The sequence below is a fragment of the Tiliqua scincoides genome, chromosome 6 (genome assembly GCF_035046505.1).
Source record: "Tiliqua scincoides isolate rTilSci1 chromosome 6, rTilSci1.hap2, whole genome shotgun sequence".
NCBI classification, from domain to species: domain Eukaryota; kingdom Metazoa; phylum Chordata; class Lepidosauria; order Squamata; family Scincidae; genus Tiliqua; species Tiliqua scincoides.
Window position 1 is genome coordinate 89838754 of NC_089826.1, and position 12777 is coordinate 89851530.

The window sequence follows — 12777 nt, forward strand, 5'->3', positions numbered from 1 at the left end:
AGCTCACTATTAATTCATGTACCTATTATTTAAAACAGCATCCCCTGATCCAAAACTCCTAGTTTCAAATCTGCTTCCACAAACAGACCCAGCTACACTTGTTTCAACGAGGAGACTTTAGCTGCCTGAACAGGTAGCAACTTGTCCACCAAGATGGCAGGAGGGGGAAAGGTTCATTCAACAAAATAGAAATAAACTCTAAGACCAAAATTCAATTAGATGAATCTAAAGGCAAAAAAAACCATTCATTCCTTAAGGCAGGGCCCATGGTGGGGGCTAATTGGTACCTTTGCCCAGGGTCAAAAAGGCGGGCCCAGGAGCCAAAGGACAGGGCCCAGAAACTTCCTGGGCTCTTACATATTCCAATTTCACCCAGACTTACTGCCCACATGGGATGCTGAGAGCACTGCCATGACCATGTGGTGTGGCTGCTGCTGCCATAAGCCGTATGCGCTGGGCTAAGGAATCTGAGAGGAATCTGTGTCAAATCTGGGAGGAACCTGGTCTGCTACAGTAGCTTTCTGGCTTGCGGATCTGCTTCCCGTGAAGGAGTGTACAGGCGCTAAGAGTCACAGCTGTGGGGCTACAGTTGCTGCAGAAGCAAGTTTTTGTACACACAGGACACTTTCTATTCTGGTGTGAGTCTAATACTGTGATCCTAATTTTCTGCAAAGATTTTTCTCTATTTAAAAGATTTTAGAGAGACTTGGGAATGTGTTTAGTTTTCTGTATTTACTGCCTTTGCTATGCGGGAGGGCACACGTGGGCTACAGGGAAGCCTGCTAAACCTCTGCTCCAAAGACTTTGCAGTCTGTAACCACCCTCCCTGTGCTCGGTTTTGCCCTTCTCCCAAAGAAACTTAGTACCCCCTGATAAAATTCCTCTCTGAGGCTCTGTCTTAAGGCACTCGTTATGCTGTGAGCTGGTACGGCAAAGTGGTGAGGATCTGGGAGTCAGAATGTTCCCTGCGCAAATCTTACCTCTGCCAAGAATTCTCATTAGGTGGCCTTTGGCAAGCCTCTCCCTCTCTGCCAGCTCCCCAGTGGGGTTAACAATGCTTCCTACCTCAAGATAACACATGAGAAGCACTTTGCACAACTAGGACTTGCTGTACTATCAGTAGTGTTATACTGACAGTTCCTCATTAAGATGATAAATCTACAGCCACAACAACTCCAAAGGTCAGATAGGTTAGATGTCAAAGAAAATGAAATACATCAAAGAGAATAAATTATGAAAAACAAAGTTGAAATTCATGCCCTAATATGAATAAAAATAGTCAAAACAGCTCATATACTGAAGTGGACGCAAAACTTGCATTTTTCAATGAGATTGATCAGTTCACTCAGAGAATAAAAGTTCCCCAACTGATGCAGACAGAGCAGGACCGGCAGCTTTTTCCAGAGATACAGGTCAGTTGCAGGACAAACAGTCCGTTCCTTGGAGTTAGTAGGAGACTGGAAGACCTTCATTCCTGATCATGACCAGAATAAGAAGCTAGCCACTTCTTCAGAAGGGTGTGCTCTTTCCTCCAAGTAGCCTGGTCTCTACTTCCTCACACAACGCCTCTTGCTCACTAGGGTCACGGGGCTCATGGTTCAGAAAAGACATGCTCAATCTCCCCAGAGGGCCTGATGATGCAAAAGCTTGTCTTGTGCAGACATGATTCCCCCCTCTTTGCTTTCTCCCCCAAATGAAAGAGGGGTGTTGGGCTGGAGAAGAAAGAGGGGACTAACGGAAACGTCCTTCAAGCAGATGGGGTTTGGAAGGGTTCCTCCTAAACACTCAGCCAACCTCAGAGTTTGTTCTTGCATTTGACAGGAGTGGTGAGAAACCCAGAGGGGTGGAAAGTGGCTCACATATCACTACTGGGTGGTTCTAATACAGACCCAAAAAGGTCTTATAGTCTTTTTTGGAGTGAATGAGTTTGAATGCTGCCACTCCAGAGGGAAGGTTTCTGTAACCCTTCAAAAGAGTCAGCATGGCTGCCATAACAGGATGCTTGTGTAGGGTGAACAGTTGAACGCTGTGTCTTCTGGGTCTCCTGCCACCGCCATTTTAGTGAGGATGTTGTGCTTCTTTGGGATGTAGCCCTGGAAAAGGGCTGCCCTGGGGACTCTGAGCAGCTGGCTGCCGGACAGATCTTCTGAAAACCACTTTCAGTTTCCCAGTGGACCCTTTCTGTGCCCGTTTCCCAATGGACGCCTTCTGTGCCCAGGCAACAGTAATTTCCTAGACTCTATAAGTGAGGGCCGGCACAAAAAAGAACTTAGAATGAGAACTGCAGCTGAGCAGATGTACTCCGTGGCAAATGTTCTTCAACGATTCATAAGAACATCAGAACAGCCCCACTGGACCAGGCCATAGGCCCATCTAGTCCAGCTTCCTGTATCTCACAGCGGCCCACCAAATGCCCCAGGGAGCACACAAGACAGCAAGAGACCTGCAAGGCTTCCTGGGAATTGTAGTTAAGAACATAAGAACAGCCCCGCTGGATCAGGCCATAGGCCCATCTAGTCCCGCTTCCTGGATCTCACATTGGCCCACCAAATGCCCCAAGGAGCACACCAGATAACAAGAGACCTGCAAGGCTTCCTGGGAATTGTAGTTAAGAACATAAGAACAGCCCCACTGGAGCAGGCCAGAGGCCCATCTAGTCCAGCTTCCTGTATCTCACAGCGGCCCACCAAATGCCTCAGGGAGCACACAGGATAACAAGAGACCTCATCCTAAACTGTCAGTCAGGAAGACTGGAGATGAAACACATTCTTTGTACCAGAAAAAACATACATGTCAAAATATGTTTCTGGAGCAGAAAGGCACTCAGCCTCCGCCTTCTCCCTTCCAGAGCCCCGCCAGGCTCTCCAGGGTGATCTCCTTCATCAGGGAGAGCAGAGGACTTGCTCCTCACAGACATTTCCTAAAGAATTTACTGGGGAAGGAACTGATGAAGCCTGATGGTCACTATCAGAATTATTCTAAAAGCCTGAAGACGTTAATGGAGAGGGAGGATCCCCACCACTGAAGTCTCTGCAGGGGCGGACAACCCTGAGTCCGCTGCAGCCAGAGAACAAGCAGGATTTTCAATTAGAGGCCTTTCGGGAGACTGATGTTATTGTTTAAATGCAGCAATTACAACACTCCCATGTGTTAAAGATGTGGGAGGAGGCAGCCGGCAGGGTCTCCAATGACAAAAGGGGGGGGAAGGGAAGCCCCACAAGAGTGACTTTTCTCAGCAACTGGCCTCTTGAAAGACACGGACCAGAATGGCCCAAACACGCAGGAGTGGCAGAAGGGCCTGTGCAGAAGTTGTGAGCCCCCCCCCGCGCCCCCGTGGCGTAGTGGTCATTTGTCACCCCATACAACATAATTAATTATTTTTTTCAAGTGATGTCGTGGCTGGAAGTGACATCATCCAACAGATTAAAATAAATAATTGTAAATAATTAAATTAAAGAAAAATAAATAAATAAGGGGCAGCACCAGATCCACCAAGTGAATTTTCTCTGTAGCCTGCCTGCAAGAACACCCCCCCCCCACAAAAATATCAGTGAGATTTGCAGCTCTCCCCAGTGCCCTGTTCAATGCAAGTTCTTCTATTTCAAGCATATCACCATCAGGACCCACCTGGCTTTACAAGTCTAACAGAGAAAAAATTCACCTTGCCCTCTCAAGCCTCTCCTTTCTTCTTTTGATGGGGAAGGGGCTGCCTCCTGGAGCATTTGTCGAGCTCTACATTCACCAGATCAGGACCAGTCTGCTGGCCTTGCATTCATCTTTGCTTGGCCTGACCTTGAGCCAAGGCACGTTTTCTTACTTGCAAGTAAACAGGAGCATGTGGCTTCATTTCACTTTCCATAGGGCTCAATACATTGATCAGCTTGGAGGGGGGGACTTCATTCTTGGGTGTTTTTGGGAGGCTGCACTCATCGGTTTGGGACAATTTTGGTGTCCTTGGATTCCTCTCAGCCTGTCCTTTCTGATGGACATGGGTATGTTTGCCTACTCATGAGTAAATGCGCGATATAACTCAGTTTCACTTTTCAAAGGACTCCATGAATTTTTGTTTTTTGGCCATAACTTTTGATAAAATGAAGATAATTTACTCCATTTTTTCATTGCATTCTACTGTGAATTCTGCATCCAACAGTATGCAGCACAATGATACTATTCCTAACCACTGCGATTTTAGTGATTTTGGTCACCTGTGGTTTTCCCTCCAAGGCTGGTCCCTAGGGAGGGCCGCTCCCCCTGGCCCTCACTAGCCACACCACTGCCTGCCCCAGAGCTAGCCTGCGATCAGAGAACAAAGCTGCTGTTCCCACAGCCTGTCTCAGTTCCCCCTGCCTCTCACGACTGTAAAGGGACAGAACATACTTTTTGGATGCACTGACTTTCTAACCTTTGCATAAGTTGCAATCTGATTCTACCTGGAAAGAGCACAATGACTAAACAACCATTACCTGCCTTCATTCTTTCTCCCCAGCAGACTTCAGCAGGGCTGAACACTCTTCTCGCTGACACCAGTGTCACACTTGCAGACATAAAGAACTAGGAGCAAAGGGCTGCCAAGACTCTCTGCCGCTATCCTTTAAAGCAGCCAAAGCGCCAGCCTTGCAAGGCAGGGTTCTCAGACATTTTTTCAAAGGTCACGACTGCCCAGATCCAACTGGGCCCAGCTATAGTTGAGTTAGCAGCATACTAGCAAGCATGTGAGATTGTCACTGTCCCCAGGAGCCCCAGGCCCACGACAGGCCTCTAACACCACTAATGGCCCAGTCAAGCAGGCACCTGCGCAATGAGTGCTCCGACAGTGCAAGGCCTGCTCCTTCAGCACTGTGGCTGCAGCGGCAACATGCATTCCCTTGAGTGCCCAGGCACCACCAGGGGTGTGAACTGGCACAGGGGTGAGCTATGGAAGTGGAGGGGACGGAGCTGGGCAGGGATCAGGATCTCCAGGAGGCATGTGGGGGAGGACAGAGGGCAATTAGCAGCAGCAACAGTGTTGCCGATATCCTGTGTCTCTCAGTCCACGCCAGGCAAAGACCTGGCACAGATTTCAGTGCCCGCCCACTGGGGACCATCGCACGGTGCAGTAAATGAATACAAATTTTGTTAACTCTCCATCGCACATCGGTCCCCAAACAGCCCGCGGGATGCAGAGGAGACAGCACCAGAGCGCTGCACCTGCAGGCCAGCCAAGGACAGACTGGGCCAGGAGTGCTGCTACGATTCCCAGACCAGAAGCAACAGGCACGTGAAAGCTTGGTAAGAAGCATCTTTTCCCCACCTTGACTCCTCTTCCGATTATAATGCCAGCGTTGCCGCCTTCAACTGGGAGGCAGATCCCACAAAGCTGGTGCACTTTTTTCCTGATGTGGAGACAAGTAATGGGGAAACATTCGCACCCAAGGTGGCACTGCAAAATGGCTCACAGGTGCCAGCTCACACCTACGAGCCCAGAGATTCTTGGTTCACAGCCACAAAGTCACTCAGTTGCCTTAAGGAAGCCACTGAATGCCAATCTCAGCAATTCCACCTGCAATATGCGGGTATCATCATCATTCATAAGAAAATAACAGATATAAACACTTTCATGCCTACATTTTCAAACAAAACATGACTGGAATATCCTTTTGCCCAGCCAAAATGGCTTCCTTCCACCTGTAGTTTCACGGAGGAAAAAAAGTGCTTGTTTGTTTTTAAAGTAACACCTAAACAGAACCAGCCAGTTGCCACGTCCTGCCCGCACCTCATTAACTTAAGAACAGTCTGGTGAGATCAAGACAAACGCTCAGTGCCCACCACAGCCAACCAGATGGATCATTCATGCGCACCAATCAATGAGTGCCCTCCGCTGTTTGCCAGAGTGGACAAGAGAGTGCCTGCAAAGCGGAGCCTCACCTGGCCCCACCCAGCCCCGCCCCAATCAAACACAGGCAGCAGCCTTCACTCAAGAGGCTCAGCCAAGTCTGGCTGCCAGTGCTTCCCCAGGAAGGCCAGGCTTCCCAACTGGGCCTCCAAGAGTGCGCCCGTCAGCTGCTTCCCTGACAGTGCCTGGCTTGTCCCACTACCACCAGTATGGTCAGCTCAGGAAGTGGCCTGCCCAGCCCACCCAAGTCACAGAGCCTCAGAGAGAGAGAGAGAGAGAGAGGGAATGAAAGGCCTCCCTTCTGACCAAAGAGGGCTCTTTCCTCCATTAATGAGGGCAACTAACAGATGGAGCTTGCAGTTCATGACGTGTTTTTAATATTTCTACCCCACACCTTTGCTCAGTGAGGGCACCCTCAGGGCAACAAACAGCAAGTGCTGTCCTGAAGTAATACAACAGTGGAACAGCAAAACGCTATAAAAACACTCCACTCAGCAGCAGGGGACGCAGCAGACCAACAGCATAAGCAAAGCCTGATGCTCCAAGCAGTAGCAGGGCAATGCGCATCCTGCGCACCAGCCCCACATCCCTACCCTGCACATGCAGACGCCAGAGGAGGTAGAGCAAGTCCTCTCTCAGTGGCCACACCTTGGAGACAGCCTTCCAGCTGTCCAGATTCCAAATCACGAGTGGCTTTGAAGTCAAGACACTGAAAAGGGCCCAGAAACACACGGAGAGCCAAGGCGCAACATCCAGGTTTTGTGATGACAGTTGAGGGCTCCTGACAGCCACCCACCTTGCTGCATTTAAACTAACTACCGTGTCCAGACACGGTTCAAAGACAGCACCACGTGAACCACGGAACAGTCACTGAAAGGGCTTCAGACGAGAACTCCTCTCTCCCCCAGCTTCACTGAAATTCTGCAGCTGCAGTTGGAACTTGGCCCTGGCCCTTCGCAGTTTTTACCAAAAAAAGTCCCCCTTTTAAGTCCATTATCCAACTCTGGGACTTCCAAAGCCAAATTATTCTTTCGCAGGGCAGCCAACCATTCCGCTGCTGAAGATGAAGGTCCTCTGCATCTGGCTGAGTTTCAGGCGGCCGCTGTGGGCCAGCCGACCACATGGCTGCGTCAGGGTGACCATCAACGCAGGAGATTCAGGCCGCCAGCTCTCAGGGAACTGTCCCTGAAAAGATGTGCGTTCTAACACTTCTCTGCCTAAAAGACTCTCAAGCCAGTTTGCACTTAGTAACAAAACAAGACAGCAAACAGATGGTTTAAAACAAGAATCCCTTTTCCTTGGAAGGAAAACAGAAGAGTTCTGATTTGTACAGGGGACCAGACTGGCTGTTCTCAGGGCGTGGGACTCCCTGTGCTGCTGGAAAAGCTGTCAGGAAGAGAGTCTGGCCTGAGCTTTGATGCGTTGCGTGTTGCACTACCCAGGCAACGGCCATAGTGAGTGGGGCTACTCATCAGCCCAGACATGCCTGTTGATCCAGGGAAGCAAGAAAGGCCTGGCTGGCCCTGCACAAGTGTTGCTGCAAGTTCGGTTCTGCCGTCTGGGTGACCGGTTCTGATGAGCAGCGATGCAGCTTGGTCTCCGACCTCCTCCTCCAGACCGCCACTTTGGGGAAAATGACTATCTGCTTGACCTGGGTTAAGCCCCTCCCTTCACCCCACTCCCTTGCCCCAGCAACTCTGTCACGGCCCTGGATCTTGATTTCTACTGGAGCTACTTGCCTCTGCCCTCTCCAAAAGGAACCCAGTCCACAGGCTCTAGAAACTGACCTGCGCCCCACTGCTGCTCTCTGAACCCAGCAGAGGCCTGAAAACCCCCCATTTCACTCCACTCATTCTCCAGAAAGCTAATTGCATAATAATGTCCAAATAAAATTATTGGCATCTGATATCCAGGAAGACCAAGCTACTCAAGGCTGTCTACTCCTGGATAAAATGAGAAGAGATTAATTATCAAACGCATTGTTGATAGAAAATGACAGTTTACCTTGCAACAACGTACAAGATGAGGATGCCTCTTGCCCTTCCTGTTCTTTCTGAATTGCACTGAAGCCTTCGTTATCACAATCAGACCTGGTGATAAAACACATGGAAGGAAGGAATATTAGACGCGGTCACTCGGACAATATTTTACTGCAGCTGTCAATCCCAAAAGCTTTAATTCAGGATTATTTTATTTTACTCTTTAGTTTCATGAAGTATCTGCATACGGTGTAAATCTGCAAAAACATAAAAAAATGAAAACAGAAATGCTAAGTCTTAAAAGGGCAGGAGAGGTTAAAAAAAGTAAAATATCTTTACACTCATTGCTCCCTTGGACCCAAACAACAAGTTTGAGAAAATATCTGGCATATACATTAGATAAGTTATGCAAATTAGTTGCAAATAGTTGGCAACCTTCAGTCCCGAAAGACTATGGCAGGGGTGCTCAACACGTCGTTCGCGATCGACCGGTGGATCGCGAGGCAAAATGAGTCGATCGCGGAGCCCTTAGTCTACTCTAGTCTATAGACTAAGGGCTCCGCGATCAACTCATTTTGCCTCGCGATCGACGTGTTGAGCACATTGTCCTTGGAGCCACACCTCCAGCTGGCTACCATAGGAGGAGCCCGGAGGGGGGCGTGACTTAACTTCCCCTCTTGCCGCTTATGATTATTATTATCCTGATGAGTGCTGCCCCAGTAGCAGCAGAAGCTGCCCGGGGCGCGTAGAGCTGCTGCAAGCGTGTTCGCCCTCCTGGCAGTGCCAAGGGGAGGCAGGAGGAGGCTGCGCGATGAAGAGGGCTCCTTCGGCCGCGGGGGGAGAGCAGCGCTGGGGGCTTTGCCCTGGCGAGCGTGACCTTCCCAACATTTGGGGGCTGGCGGGGGGTTTTTCCTGCGTGTGGAAGCCGCTTCCAGCCTCCTTTCCCTGAAGCAGCAGCAGCGAGGAGGCGCACGTAATCCCCTGGCAGGTGAGCCTGGGGAAGCGGCGAGGCGAGGCGCGGAGGGCTTAAGCTGGGGGGGACGCGACGACGGAGGCTGCATGCAAGGGGGGAGGGCGAGGGGGGCCAGGCGCTGAAGGGGCAGCACGCGGCAGAGAGCACAACTTTGGGGAGCTCCTGCTGCTCGCCTGCCTGGCGGCGTCTTGGAGAGGCGCGCACGACGGAGCACAGCCTTCGGGGCTTCTTTGCAGAGGGCGCACGCAGGCCAGCAGCAGCAACTTTCGAGCAGCGGGTGTGCGAGGCTCTGCTCCCGGCTGTGTGTGTATGGACAGATGGAGGCTGCCCTCCTGTCCCCTCTTACCTGGGAGTAAGCCCCCTTGACTATAATGGGACTTACTTCTGAGTAGGCTTGGGCTCTGAGGCTGCCCTCCTTCCCCTCTTACATGGGAGTAAGCCCCGTTGACTAGCATGGAGCTTGCTTCTGAGGGGACATGCAAAAGATTGGGCTCTAAAGCTCCTATCCACACTTACCGGAGAGTAGTCCCCATTGACTAGCATGGGACTTACTTCTGAGTAGACAACATAGGGTTGGGCTCTGAGGTTGCAATTCTGTCCACTTTTACACAGGAGTAAGCCCCACTGACTATAATGGGATTTACTGCTGAGTAACCTCATCATAGGGTTGAGTTCTGAGGTTGCAATTCTATCCACATTTACACTGGAGTAAGCCCCACTGACTCTAATGGGACTTACTTCTGAGTAGACATGCATAAGGTTGACCCCAACATGTCTAATTCTGTTATGGCAAATGCTATTATGTTGAAATGCCAGCAAATATACTACTATGAAGCAAAAGAATTCACTGGAGGCACTGTGTATTGCTTAGCCCTGAACCAGGGAAACTGCCAATGCCCGATTTTTTATCTTTATTGATTTATTTCACTATGTAAACTGCCTTATATACTACTTTTCAACAAGAGTAGCTCATAAGCTTTCAGCAGCTACTGTCCGGACTATGCATCCTTGGCTGATTCACTTCAGCGCAAGTCATCAAAGTAAACTCAAGTAATTACAAAAAATGTTTATAGTTAATTATGTTGTGTGGTGCAATATTGGCTCATGCGGTTATGCAAGGTACACCAACATACATTGTACACATAAATGTTATATGTTATGATGGCGCGAACATTGTAAAAAAACTCTGGTAGATCTCCAGGCCTTGCTGGGTTTCAAAGTAGCTCTCGAGCTAAAAAAGTGTGAGCACCCCTGGACTATGGTATAAGCCTACAGCACCCGGTATTCCCAGGCGGTCTCCCATCCAAGTACTAACCAGGCCTGACCCTGCTTAGTTTCCGAAATTAGACCAGGCATGTGTAGGGTAACAGTTGCATCCTACTTATAAATAATATGTGAACAACTAGAGAAAGTGGCCTAGGACGGAAATCTCCCGAACTGGAAAGTCTTCTGCATTAAAAATGAACTTCCTCAGATGAACTTTAAGGTTGAAAAAGTAATTTTTCCAACTCATCGAGAAGCATTAAAGAATTGGCACTGCAAGTTTTTTGCATTTCTGTGGAATAAAAAGAAAGTCGTATCTGCAAATTCTCCTCTACAGAAACTCTACAGTGAGAGACATTAACATTTTCCTAATACCATCTTCCATTACGCTGCTTCCATTTAAAGGTTTTAACACAATGGCTTAATGTCAAAGATGACGTTTCATGGTATGCCTGTGAACAAAAGTAAACTATTGCACTCTTTGCTTCTGTGTCTTGGCATTATGCAAGAAACCTTTGGAGATGACTCTGTCAATGGAAATCCAGTCCAAGCAGTCAGGGAGAGATTTGCAAAACGACAGTCTCCCCACCAGGTTCTTTTCAAAATACACTGCAGGCAACCAAACACTTTTCCATTTCCAGAGGCACCTCCTGAGTTCCATTACACGCCCAACTAAAAGTGCTTAGGATTGCAGCCAAACAGCCCAGTCCTATCTGGAACTGGGTTCCACTGTTGCAAATGGTTGTTGATGGAGCACGTAGCAATCTGTCAGTGGCCATTTTAGGAGAACTGGCAGTGCTCCCAGTCTGTCACTAGACCTGCTTGGGCCCACTGGAGTAAGTCAGTCAGTGGTGGGGGCAGAGAGAAGGCAAAACAGGAGGGGGGTGGCAGATTATACACACCAGAACTTATCCTCTTTTTTTGCAGCCTCCCAGCCTCCTTCCTCTCCTCCAAGAAAAGATGGCACAAGTTCAAGGAGAAGGAGGCTTGTGGAGGGGTGAGATTTAAATCCCCTTTCCACTCCAAAGCCTCCGAATCCAACCCCACTGGATACAGCATGCACCTTTTTGCAGAGCCTTTCAGAGGAATTTTATCAGGGGATACAAAGTTTTTGGGGGGCCCTTCCCAAAAGAGGAGGGGGCAATGGGGGCAGGCAGAACGAAGGACAAAATATGGCAGGGGGAGGGTGCTGACAGCCAGAATAGTCTGTGGAGCCCTGATCTACCAGGCTTCTTGACGCAGAGCCCAGCAGCATTGGCAGCTAGGTAAATATGGAAAAACAAAACACACTCCTAAGTCTTTCTAAAATCTTTGAAATACAGAAAATCAAATTACCATCACTGTATTTATGCTCACACTAAAATGGACCATGCCCTTTGTGTACCAAAACTTGTTTCTGCAGCAGCTGTAGCCCCTCAGCTGCGTCCCTGAGCTCTTACACACTTCTTCATGGTTATCGGATCCACAAGCCAAAGAGCTACTGCAGCGGGACAGCTTCCAGATGTGCCAGTGTGCCAGAGGGTCAAGGATGCCTTTCTGGGCCCGGTGTGCATGGCTTGCAGCAGCAGTTGCCACTTGCATGACTGTGGTTGTGCCGCCAGCATCACGTGCAGGCAGCGAGTTTGGGTGAGACAGAAAATTGTCAGATCCCAGAAACTCTCTGGGCCCCCTTTCTGACCCTGGGCCCGGGTGCAAATTACCCCCTTTATCCCCCTCTCCTAGGCCCTGCCTTTTTGGCATGGCTGCACCAGTGGGGGGGATAGGACTGGGTTCTAAAAGATGTAACAATAAATGAGAGATGTATAAACTAGGCTCAGATAATTTCAAGTGGAAGAAAAGTTTCCACCAAAGAAACATTCACTTTCAGAAATTAACTATAAGATATAACCTCAGATATCTTCCTGTGAATTACTGATGTTTAAAGGAGGAACCATTAAATATTTGCTCTCACACATTTATCAAGTCCTTTCTCTAAGGTAAAAAAAAATAACAGCAGAGAGAATTGGTTAGAGTAGGCTGTTTCTGAATATTTTTCAAAAATATTTTTATTAGAGAACCAGCCAACCCTCCCTGTGCAAATATAAAATAAAATCATGATTCAATCTTGTTGTGTTCTATTTGGCACCCCATTATCTTGCAAAACAGCATGACAACTGCTGAAAATGACTTCAGCCGTATTTGTCTTGTATGCATATTTGGAGAAACTGAGAACATTGGAAGGCTGCTGCGACAGTAATTAGAATTATGACTGTTCTTTCCATCCACTTGAGTCCCTTTTGTATCCTGCTGGATTATAGATGCAATGGGCCAGAGTGTCACATAGTCTTGATCTTGGGACTGGGGTCTCGCAGCATTCTGGAACGAAGTGTTCCAGTCACAGGAGGGACAGGTTCAGCTGAATGCTGGATCCGGCCCTTGGGCTGGGGTTCGCTCAGCCCTGTTTTATTGCATTGTACATTTATTATTATTATTATTATTATTAACAGTATTTATATACCGCTTTTGAACAAAAAGTTCACAAAGCAGTTTCCAGAGAAAAATCAAATAGTGAATGGCTCCCTGTCCCAAAAGGGCTCACAAACTAAAAAGATGCCTAAGAACACCAGCAGACAGCCACTAGAACAGACACTGCTGGGGGGAGGTGGGCCAGGTACTCTCCCCCTGCTAAAAAGAGGAGCACCCACTTGAAA

At 48.7% G+C, this 12777-nt stretch overlaps 1 long non-coding RNA gene across 1 annotated transcript in view; it reads right to left on the reverse strand.

Moving 5' to 3' along the window:
- Positions 1 to 12777, reverse strand: part of LOC136656017 (uncharacterized) — an 89761-nt gene that overhangs the window by 47407 nt on the left and 29577 nt on the right. Inside the window, exon 2 of the long non-coding RNA XR_010794692.1 lies at positions 7877 to 7962. This is a non-coding gene — a long non-coding RNA (uncharacterized lncRNA). The remainder of the gene's footprint in view (positions 1 to 7876; positions 7963 to 12777) is intronic.